The following is a 12,796-nucleotide window of genomic DNA, read 5'->3' as shown; positions in this document are numbered from 1 at the left end:
CCGAACCGACGGCTCGTTGGATGGTCACGACAGTGTGGTGCAGGTGCGCCCATGTGTAACGAATACATTGAGTGCCGTTGGAGGTTAGCGGTTGGTTGGTTGCATGCTACAACTTCGCGTTGTACATGGGCTGGCCGCTGCGCTTCCTTCGGGTTGCCACTTGATGTTGATAGGGTTGATGTATTGTGTTCGTTGACTTTTGGTTCATTCCAAAAGTCTTCGGACTTAGATAATTTTACAAGTGTCGGCGCTCTCGGACCGAAAATAAGAAGACAACTAAGAAGAAAAAGAGAAAGAAGCTAATAGTGGAAAGTATTCTTCTTCAAAGAAGGAACAAAAATTTTACAAGTGTTGAAAAATTTCCTAAGTCCAAAAAATTTTCTAAGTCCAGAAAATTTTCTAAGTCCCACAAAATGGAACTTGATGAAGAAGATACAGAAGTTGAAAATTTTTCTAAGTCCAAAAAATTTTCTAAGTCCAGAAAATTTTCTAAGTCCAAAGTGTTGGAGCAATTTCCAAAGGCCCATAGGTTGCACTGAATTTTCCTAAGTTGGCCACAAGTACCCATGAGGTATCGAGAAGGTTCACCCGAAGGACATAATATGTCCCAAAGTACCGATAGAGTACCCACAAATAGCACCGCGTTGGCCTAAGTTGGCCAAAAGTACCGATAGAGTACCCACAAGTAGCACTGAGTTGGCCTAAGTTGGCCAAAAGTACCGATAGAGTACCCACAAATAGCACCGAATGGGCCTAAGTTGGCCAAAAGTACCGATAGAGTACCCACAAGAAGCACTGAGTTGGCCTAAGTTGGCCAAAAGTACCGATAGAGTACCCACAAATAGCACCCAGTTGGCCTAAGTTGGCCAAAAGTACCGATAGAGCACCCACAAGTAGCACCCAATTGGCCTATGTTGGCCAAAAGTACCGATAGAGTACCCACAAATAGCACCGAATGGGCCTAAGTTGGCCAAAAGTACCGATAGAGTACCCACAAATAGCACCGAATGGGCCTAAGATGGCCAAAAGTACCGATAGAGTACCCACAAAGAGCACCCCATGGGCCTAAGTTGGCCAAAAGTACCGATAGAGTACCCACAAATAGCACCGAGTGGGCCTAACATGGCCAAAAGTACCGATAGAGTACCCACAAGAAGCACTGAGTTGGCCTAAGTTGGCCAAAAGTACCGATAGAGTACCCACAAATAGCACCGAATGGGCCTAACATGGCCAAAAGTACCGATAGAGTACCCACAAATAGCACCGAATGGGCCTAACATGGCCAAAAGTACCGATAGAGCACCCACATATAGCACCCCATTGGCCTAAGTTGGCCAAAAGTACCGATAGAGTACCCACAAAGAGCACCCAATTGGCCTAAGTTGGCCAAAAGTACCGCCAAGTAGCACCATAGAGGCCCGAGTAGAGCGAAATGTGGGCCAAATTGAACATTTGAAAATTTTTACAAGTCCAGAAAATTTTCTAAGTCCAGAAAATTTTCTAAGTCCAAAGAGTTGGACAAATTTCCTTAGGCCCAAAGGTTGCACTGAATGTTCCTAAGTTGGCCATCAGTACCCATGAAGTATCGCGAAGGTTCACCCGAAAGACACAATATGCCCTAAAGTACCCACAGAGTACCCACAAGTTGCACCCAATTGGCCTAAGTTGGCCAAAAGTACCGACAAGTAGCACCATAGAGGCCCGAGTAGAGCGAAATGTGGGCCAAAGTACCGAGTAGTTGCAACAAATGCCCAAATGGATACCAAAATGTGGTACCAAGCACCTAACTGTTGCAACAAATGCTAGCTTTCTGAGCAAAAGCTGTGGACCAATTTCGTAGAAGAACCGCCTAGGCGAAAAGGCAAAAATCGCCGAAGCTGGCCCGCTCGCAGAGCTCGCGGGCCAGGAGATACTCATAGGGCGATTTACTAGAGTGGGGAACTTGAGAATTTTTGTGTCCGAGACTTTGGGCAACTTCGCGGCCGCCCCCTTAAAGTAAAAGATTTTCTCTGGGTGCCTAAAATTCGCAATTCCCGCAAAGTCGGGAAGACGTTAAAGTTTTTGCCCAAAAAATGGCCATCGATTTAAGGTGATTTTCCAATAAGAAAATGCTTCCTATTTTGAATTTTTTCGAATATTTCCTAAACTAAGCGTCGGAGCACATGGCCGTGGAGGAACTTTTGGTAGCTTTTGGCAAGGGCTATCGGATGGAATAATGCGAAAGGCCATCGGAGCGATATTGGATCAATGCGGGCCCATAAACGTACCTAAGAAGTGAAAATTGGTACCTTGCACGCAGGATGCAAGAAATGCTTGAGTGTTAACCATCATCGGTACCAAGTACCTAGGTTATATCGAGTGCGTAGATGGAAGTCGGTACCAAAGGGAAACCTTCCTAGGCTAGGTGCACGCAAGTGAGTATGGATCGATCAGTAGAAAGATGGGAAGCCATAGGAAACCTTCCTAGGCTAGGTGCACGCAAGTGAGTATGGATCGATCAGTAGAAAGATGGGAAGCCATAGGAAACCTTCCTAGGCTAGGTGCACGCAAGTGAGTATGGATCGATCAGTAGAAAGATGGGAAGCCCAAGGAAACCTTCCTAGGCTAGGTGCACGCAAGTGAGTATGGATCGATCAGTAGAAAGATGGGAAGCCATAGGAAACCTTCCTAGGCTAGGTGCACGCAAGTGAGTATGGATCGATCAGTAGAAAGATGGGAAGCCCAAGGAAACCTTCCTAGGCTAGGTGCACGCAAGTGAGTATGGATCGATCAGTAGAAAGATGGGAAGCCATAGGAAACCTTCCTAGGCTAGGTGCACGCAAGTGAGTATGGATCGATCAGTAGAAAGATGGGAAGCCATAGGAAACCTTCCTAGGCTAGGTGCACGCAAGTGAGTATGGATCGATCAGTAGAAAGATGGGAAGCCCAAGGAAACCTTCCTAGGCTAGGTGCACGCAAGTGAGTATGGATCGATCAGTAGAAAGATGGGAAGCCATAGGAAACCTTCCTAGGCTAGGTGCACGCAAGTGAGTATGGATCGATCAGTAGAAAGTGGGAAGCCCAAGGAAACCTTCCTAGGCTAGGTGCACGCAAGTGAGTATGGATCGATCAGTAGAAAGATGGGAAGCCATAGGAAACCTTCCTAGGCTAGGTGCACGCAAGTGAGTATGGATCGATCAGTAGAAAGATGGGAAGCCATAGGAAACCTTCCTAGGCTAGGTGCACGCAAGTGAGTATGGATCGATCAGTAGAAAGATGGGAAGCCATAGGAAACCTTCCTAGGCTAGGTGCACGCAAGTGAGTATGGATCGATCAGTAGAAAGATGGGAAGCCCAAGGAAACCTTCCTAGGCTAGGTGCACGCAAGTGAGTATGGATCGATCAGTAGAAAGATGGGAAGCCATAGGAAACCTTCCTAGGCTAGGTGCACGCAAGTGAGTATGGATCGATCAGTAGAAAGATGGGAAGCCATAGGAAACCTTCCTAGGCTAGGTGCACGCAAGTGAGTATGGATCGATCAGTAGAAAGATGGGAAGCCCAAGGAAACCTTCCTAGGCTAGGTGCACGCAAGTGAGTATGGATCGATCAGTAGAAAGTGGGAAGCCCAGTACCAAATGCCCTAGTGAAGACCGTAAACGAATATCATGAACCGAGAAGGAGCACCAAATGCCCTAGTGAAGACCGTAAACGAATATCATGAACCGAGAAGGAGCACCAAATGCCCTAGTGAAGACCGTAAACGAATATCATGAACCGATAAGGAGCACCAAATGCCCTAGTGAAGACCGTAAACGAATATCATGAACCGATAAGGAGCACCAAATGCCCTAGTGAAGACCGTAAACGAATATCATGAACCGATAAGGAGCACCAAATGCCCTAGTGAAGACCGTAAACGAATATCATGAACCGATAAGGAGCACCAAATGCCCTAGTGAAGACCGTAAACGAATATCATGAACCGATAAGGAGCACCAAATGCCCTAGTGAAGACCGTAAACGAATATCATGAACCGAGAAGTAGCAACGAATGCCTGAAAAAGTACCAAGTCCACGGTATAGAGTAACGAGAGTTAACCGCCGTGATGTATGCAATGAGGGCAGCCATTGCATGGGTTCTGGACTTGGTTCGCGAATAACTTTTTTGCTAGACATCGGACAAAGTTGACGTGGAAGAACGAAATGTAGCATTTGGTGCCACCTATCCAAAACTTTTTCAAGATTGAAGATCCGATCGATACAGCCTGAGTTATAGGCAAAAGTTGGTGCAAAATTGAGCATTTTTAATGGTGAAAAATCGGTACTCCTCGAATAGCTCCTGTTGGAAGCATCGGACCACATGGTCGTGGAGGAACATATTGTAGCGCGCGGTGTCAAGTATCGACACCCAAAACCGCATGTCCGATGGACGGAAAATGACCAAGTTATAGTGAAAACTTGGTTGCACCAAATTCCCGAAGAAGTGCAACGAGAAGGTGAATGCGATGGTTGTTCGTCGAATAGCTCCGGCCAGAGACATGTTAGCGATTAGTGGTGCATGGAAGAAATCTAGCCACAAGTGCCATCTACCCATGGCCAGAAGAAAGTGTGGCCATATCTTGGATACCGGCGGAGCTATGGTGCAAATACGGGCCAAAAATGGTGCAAGTTGGACCAAAAATCCGACCAAGTGCGCGAGACGCTTTCGTGAATAGCTCCGGCCAGAGACATGGTAGCGATTAGTGGTGCATGGAAGAAATCTAGCCACAAGTGCCATCTACCCATGGCCAGAAGAAAGTGTGGCCATATCTTGGATACCGGCGGAGCTATGGGGCAAATATGGGCCAAAAATGGTGCAAGTTGGACCAAAAATCCGACCAAGTGCGCGAGGCGCTTTCGTGAATAGCTCCGGCCACAGACATGGTAGCGATTAGTGGTGCATGGAAGAAATCTAGCCACAAGTGCCATCTACCCATGGCCAGAAGAAAGTGTGGCCATATCTTGGATACCGGCGGAGCTATGGGGCAAATATGGGCCAAAAATGGTGCAAGTTGGACCAAAAATCTGAAAAAGTACCTAGGTAAATGCGATGGTTGTTCGTCGAATAGCTCCGGCCACAGACATGGTAGCGATTAGTGGTGCATGGAAGAAATCTAGCCACAAGTGCCATCTACCCATGGCCAGAAGAAAGTGTGGCCATATCTTGGATACCGGCGGAGCTATGGGGCAAATATGGGCCAAAAATGGTGCAAGTTGGACCAAAAATCCGACCAAGTGCGCGAGGCGCTTTCGTGAATAGCTCCGGCCACAGACATGGTAGCGATTAGTGGTGCATGGAAGAAATCTAGCCACAAGTGCCATCTACCCATGGCCAGAACAAAGTGTGGCCATATCTTGGATACCGGCGGAGCTATGGGGCAAATACGGGCCAACAATGGTGCCAGGTGGACCAAAAATCCGACCAAGTGCGCGAGGCGCTTTCGTGAATAGCTCCGGCCACAGACATGGTAGCGATTAGTGGTGCATGGAAGAAATCTAGCCACAAGTGCCATCTACCCATGGCCAGAAGAAAGTGTGGCCATATCTTGGATACCGGCGGAGCTATGGGGCAAATATGGGCCAAAAATGGTGCAAGTTGGACCAAAAATCTGAAAAAGTACCTAGGTAAATGCGATGGTTGTTCGTCGAATAGCTCCGGCCACAGACATGGTAGCGATTAGTGGTGCATGGAAGAAATCTAGCCACAAGTGCCATCTACCCATGGCCAGAAGAAAGTGTGGCCATATCTTGGATACCGGCGGAGCTATGGGGCAAATACGGGCCAACAATGGTGCCAGGTGGACCAAAAATCCGACCAAGTGCGCGAGGCGCTTTCGTGAATAGCTCCGGCCACAGACATGGTAGCGATTAGTGGTGCATGGAAGAAATCTAGCCACAAGTGCCATCTACCCATGGCCAGAAGAAAGTGTGGCCATATCTTGGGTACCGGCGGAGCTATGGGGCAAATATGGGCCAAAAATGGTGCAAGTTGGACCAAAAATCCGAAAAAGTACCTAGGTAAATGCGATGGTTGTTCGTCGAATAGCTCCGGCCAGAGACATGGTAGCGATTAGTGGTGCATGGAAGAAATCTAGCCACAAGTGCCATCTACCCATGGCCAGAAGAAAGTGTGGCCATATCTTGGATACCGGCGGAGCTATGGGGCAAATATGGGCCAAAAATGGTGCAAGTTGGACCAAAAATCCGACCAAGTGCGCGAGGCGCTTTCGTGAATAGCTCCGGCCACAGACATGGTAGCGATTAGTGGTGCATGGAAGAAATCTAGCCACAAGTGCCATCTACCCATGGCCAGAAGAAAGTGTGGCCATATCTTGGATACCGGCGGAGCTATGGGGCAAATATGGGCCAAAAATGGTGCAAGTTGGACCAAAAATCTGAAAAAGTACCTAGGTAAATGCGATGGTTGTTCGTCGAATAGCTCCGGCCACAGACATGGTAGCGATTAGTGGTGCATGGAAGAAATCTAGCCACAAGTGCCATCTACCCATGGCCAGAAGAAAGTGTGGCCATATCTTGGATACCGGCGGAGCTATGGGGCAAATATGGGCCAAAAATGGTGCAAGTTGGACCAAAAATCCGACCAAGTGCGCGAGGCGCTTTCGTGAATAGCTCCGGCCACAGACATGGTAGCGATTAGTGGTGCATGGAAGAAATCTAGCCACAAGTGCCATCTACCCATGGCCAGAACAAAGTGTGGCCATATCTTGGATACCGGCGGAGCTATGGGGCAAATACGGGCCAACAATGGTGCCAGGTGGACCAAAAATCCGACCAAGTGCGCGAGGCGCTTTCGTGAATAGCTCCGGCCACAGACATGGTAGCGATTAGTGGTGCATGGAAGAAATCTAGCCACAAGTGCCATCTACCCATGGCCAGAAGAAAGTGTGGCCATATCTTGGATACCGGCGGAGCTATGGGGCAAATATGGGCCAAAAATGGTGCAAGTTGGACCAAAAATCTGAAAAAGTACCTAGGTAAATGCGATGGTTGTTCGTCGAATAGCTCCGGCCACAGACATGGTAGCGATTAGTGGTGCATGGAAGAAATCTAGCCACAAGTGCCATCTACCCATGGCCAGAAGAAAGTGTGGCCATATCTTGGATACCGGCGGAGCTATGGGGCAAATATGGGCCAAAAATGGTGCAAGTTGGACCAAAAATCCGAAAAAGTACCTAGGTAAATGCGATGGTTGTTCGTCGAATAGCTCCGGCCACAGACATGGTAGCGATTAGTGGTGCATGGAAGAAATCTAGCCACAAGTGCCATCTACCCATGGCCAGAAGAAAGTGTGGCCATATCTTGGATACCGGCGGAGCTATGGGGCAAATATGGGCCAAAAATGGTGCAAGTTGGACCAAAAATCCGAAAAAGTACCTAGGTAAATGCGATGGTTGTTCGTCGAATAGCTCCGGCCACAGACATGGTAGCGATTAGTGGTGCATGGAAGAAATCTAGCCACAAGTGCCATCTACCCATGGCCAGAAGAAAGTGTGGCCATATCTTGGATACCGGCGGAGCTATGGTGCAAATACGGGCCAAAAATGGTGCAAGTTGGACCAAAAATCCGACCAAGTGCGCGAGACGCTTTCGTGAATAGCTCCGGCCACAGACATGGTAGCGATTAGTGGTGCATGGAAGAAATCTAGCCACAAGTGCCATCTACCCATGGCCAGAAGAAAGTGTGGCCATATCTTGGATACCGGCGGAGCTATGGGGCAAATATGGGCCAAAAATGGTGAAGTTGGACCAAAAATCCGACCAAGTGCGCGAGGCGCTTTCGTGAATAGCTCCGGCCACAGACATGGTAGCGATTAGTGGTGCATGGAAGAAATCTAGCCACAAGTGCCATCTAGCCATGGCCAGAAGAAAGTGTGGCCATATCTTGGATACCGGCGGAGCTATGGGGCAAATATGGGCCAAAAATGGTGCAAGTTGGACCAAAAATCCGAAAAAGTACCTAGGTAAATGCGATGGTTGTTCGTCGAATAGCTCCGGCCACAGACATGGTAGCGATTAGTGGTGCATGGAAGAAATCTAGCCACAAGTGCCATCTACCCATGGCCAGAAGAAAGTGTGGCGCTATCTTGGATACCGGCGGAGCTATGGGGCAAATATGGGCCAAAAATGGTGAAGTTGGACCAAAAATCCGAAAAAGTACCTAGGTAAATGCGATGGTTGTTCGTCGAATAGCTCCGGCCACAGACATGGTAGCGATTAGTGGTGCATGGAAGAAATCTAGCCACAAGTGCCATCTACCCATGGCCAGAAGAAAGTGTGGCCATATCTTGGATACCGGCGGAGCTATGGGGCAAATATGGGCCAAAAATGGGTAAAATTGTACGGTCCAAAGCCAAGGGTAAATTGTTTTATTCCTCTAATAACTTCTAGCACAGACATTGAATCGGTTGGTGATGTATGGATGAAATGTAGCAAACAGTTGGAACTACCCATAAAATCTTAAAGATTGACGATCCAATGTATAGAACCGGAGTAATGTGCGATACTTGGTGAAAAATCGAGTGAAAAATTAGCTATAAACTGTTTTTGGCCCATAACTCGAATACTAGACATCGGAAGGGGGGGTCGTAGAACGATTTTTTGTTGCCCTATCGATTCCCTATCGAACGAGCAAAAGTTGTTTTTTTGACCAAAAAGGACCCCTACTCTAGTAAAATTGGCCTGATTTTACTAGTCCCCGGTACCCGTACAGGCAAAATGAGCAAAATGCTCAAGTATGAATGGTTTTTGGCTAATAACTCGAATACTAGACGTCGCAGGGGGGTGTCGTGGAACAATTTTTGGTAGCCCTTGAAATTATCTATCGAATGACATATACTTGATTTTTGGCCAAAAAGTTCCCTAGACTAGTAAAAATCGCATCATTTTACTAGAGTCGGGTACCCTGGACGAAAAACCGCTATAATTGCGGTTTTTGGCTAATAACTCGAATACTAGACGTCGCAGGGGGGTGTCGTGGAACAATTTTTGGTAGCCCTTGAAATTATCTATCGAATGACATATACTTGATTTTTGGCCAAAAAGTTCCCTAGACTAGTAAAAATCGCATCATTTTACTAGAGTCGGGTACCCTGGACGAAAAACCGCTATAATTGCGGTTTTTGGCTAATAACTCGAATACTAGACGTCGCAGGGGGGTGTCGTGGAACAATTTTTGGTAGCCCTTGAAATTATCTATCGAATGACATATACTTGATTTTTGGCCAAAAAGTTCCCTAGACTAGTAAAAATCGCATCATTTTACTAGAGTCGGGTACCCTGGACGAAAAACCGCTTAAGTTGCGGTTTTTGGCTAATAACTCGAATACTAGACGTCGCAGGGGGGTGTCGTGGAACAATTTTTGGTAGCCCTTGAAATTATCTATCGAATGACATATACTTGATTTTTTGACCAAAAAGTTCCTAGACTAGTAAAAATCGCATCATTTTACTAGAGTCGGGTACCCTGTACGAAAAACCGCTATAGTTGCGGTTTTTGGCCAATAACTCGAATACTAGACGTCGGAGGGGGGTGCCGTAGAACAATTTTTTGTAGCCCTTGAAATTACCTTTCGAATGATATATAGTGGTTTTTTGGTCAAACAGTGACCCCGAGACTAGTAACCCTCCATACACAAAACCGCCTAAAAAGTTTTGGTTTTGCAAAATTTTGAAAAGTGCGTCAAAAAAATTTTTTCAAAAAGTACCAAATCGTGATCAGAACTCACTATAGACCATAAAAAGTGAAATCCGATGGTCATTTGCAACACTTGGTCAATCGAGAAAAATTTCACTTTTTTACTAGAGTCGGGTACCCTGAACGAAAAATCGCTCAAGTGATGGTTTTTGGCCAATAACTCGAATACTAGACGTCGGAGGGGGGTGCCGTAGAACAATTTTTTGTAGCCCTTGAAATTACCTTTCGAATGATATATAGTGGTTTTTTGGTCAAACAGTGACCCCGAGACTAGTAACCCTCCATACACAAAACCGCCTATGAAAACTTTGTTTTGAAAAATTTTGAAAAGTTCAAAAAAATTTTTTTTTCAAAAACTATTAAAACGTGATAAGAACTTACTATAGACCATGAAAAGTGATATCCGATGATAATTTGCAAAAGTTGGTAACTAGTAAAAAATTTCACTTTTTTACTAGAGTCGGTGCAACGAGAAAAAAAAAGTCCGTGATGGAGAAAAATGGCACGTTTTCCACGCCTGTACGCTTTCGTTTTCTATATAGGGGGTAGGTGAGCCAGAAGCATGAATTTGACTGAGTACGTATCTTTATGAATTGGGCCCGTCTAAATCGATTGAGACTACCCCCAGGACGATCGGACGACTGCTTCTGGCTCAAAATGTGGTTTTTAGATTTTGATCGTCAATTATGAGAGAAAAAATCGATTAGAAGTAAAGATACGAAATGCTTGGTCTAAGTTGGGAAACGACTTCGGATATTTGTTGGACGTTGTCGTAGAAGGTCCGAGGACCAAGGAAAAGTGATTTCCAAGTGGATTTATGCACTATTAGTCGATGGTAAGATGTGAAATTAGTAGAACTTACCATACAGTTTGCGAAGTTGAAGCAATCGGTTGGTGAATATGGTACTGTCTGTCCAATTTGGTGGTTCGGAATGAGTGAAACGATGTTGATGATGGATAGACGTTCCGATTGCCCCCGATCGGGGAACATATAGTGGTCTTTAAGGTCCAAGTACCTATGTTTTGGTAAGCAGAACTGAGAGTTAAAGGATGAAAGTCGGCCATTCCTAATATCATCCTATCGGTGGTTCGCGAGTTGTTTGAGGACCGGAGCAGCTCGCGATGAAACGGTCCTAGGGTATTGGTTATCCATCCAAGGAAGAGTAAATGCGATCCTAGATGTGTGTCGTTGGCCGTTCTACCGGTATCGCCTATCGATGAGATATCGACGGGCATGCCTTACTCGAAAGTTGAATTCTAGGATCGATGGTCAAACAGACCTATGAGCGATAAACCAAACTGAACACGTATTGATGTCGGCTTTTCCTATCATTTGATGCCGCAGGTTGTTTAGGGACCGGAGCAACTTGCGGCCGAGACGGTCCCCGGGGGTTTCTTTCTCCAAGGAGTGGAAACTATTAAGCAAGAGTTGTAGCAAGATACGATCCTCTGATGTGTCGTTGGCCGTTCATGCGGTATCGCCTGTCGATGAGATATCGATGGGCATGCCTTACTCTCCCGACCTTCTAATTGAGAGTATTAATCAGGGATCGATGGTCAAACAGACCTATGAGCGATAAACCAAACTGAACACGTATTGATGTCGGCATTTCCTATCATTTGTCGCAGGTTGTTTAGGGACCGGAGCAGCTTGCGACCGAGACGGTCCCCGGGGGTTTCTTTCTCCAAGGAGAAGAAACGATTAAGCAAAAGTTGTAGCAAGATACGATCCTCTGATGTGTCGTTGGCCGTTCAAGCGGTATCGCCTGTCGATGAGATATCGATGGGCATGCCTTACTCTCCCGACTGGATTACTGAGAGTTTAATCAGGGATCGATGGTCAAACAGACCAATGAGCGATAAACCAAACTGAACACATATTGATGTCGGCATTTCCTATCATTTGTCGCAGGTTGTTTAGGGACCGGAGCAGCTTGCGACCGAGACGGTCCCCGGGGGTTTCTTTCTCTAAGGAGTGGAAACGATTAAGCAAAAGTCGTAGCAATAATCGATCACCTGATGTGTCGTTGGCCGTTCTTGCGGTATCGCCTGTCGATGAGATATCGATGGGCATGCCTTACTCTCCTGACTGTTTAATTGAGAGTTATAATCAGGGATCGATGGTCAAAAAGACCTATGAGCGATAAACCAAACTGAACACGTATTGATGTCGGCATTTCCTATCATTTGTCGCAGGTTGTTTGGGGACCGGAGCAGCTTGCGACCGAGACGGTCCCTTCCCGAAAGATGGTGAACCGAGTCGTCTGGCGTAAAAACCGGACGACTCGAAAGGGCTTGACCCTTTCAAGTGAGCGATAATCACATTCTACGCTCAGTTCGACAGCTACAAGGCAATCACTCGCTATGTTCAGAGCTAATACATGCAACATGCCGGCATTGTTTCCACCGACGCATGGATTCAAGACTGGTGCACTTATTAGTTAAACCGTTCGCCTCCGGGTGTTTCGAGTTCAAGTCTGGATGAGGATTGATCTTGCTGGTAATAGCTTGAGCCCCTGAATAAGGGGTCGAAGCGTACATCTTGAGACCATGTACAACATATTACCAAATCGGCACCATGGGTTCGGGTGCAAGTGATGTAACCGTGAAAGATGTTGAGCAGCCCAACATCGGTTTACACACGCATAATAGGAAGGCAGCGCTGTCGACTGGTCAGTCGTGTAAGAAGTGTGCATTATCGATCACAAATATATTGGTGATCTGTAGGTTGCGCATACACCATGCCCGGTGTAAAGTGCCGTGGTCCCCCCCGGGGGGCTGCATCAAACCGTTCGCCACGCGAACTACCCAATGGAACGAACTCGATGCATTTAATAAGAAGAAGAGATGATAATGAAACACGGTCGATTTAAGAGTTGAAAACGTTGAAATACCTATAAGCAAGTCTTAAGTTGGTGGTGACCGTTACGCCCCAACAAATTGGTGCCTTACCCTACACCAAAGAGCCATTCAACATGGTTCAAGTGAGCGATAATCACGCTCTACGCTCAGTATGACAGCTGCAAGGCAATCACTCGCTAAGTTCAGAGCTAATACATGCAAC

Source organism: Anopheles funestus (assembly GCF_943734845.2).
Source record: "Anopheles funestus chromosome X unlocalized genomic scaffold, idAnoFuneDA-416_04 X_unloc_62, whole genome shotgun sequence".
NCBI classification, from domain to species: Eukaryota; Metazoa; Arthropoda; class Insecta; order Diptera; family Culicidae; genus Anopheles; species Anopheles funestus.
Note: the sequence above shows the minus strand (reverse complement) of the source record.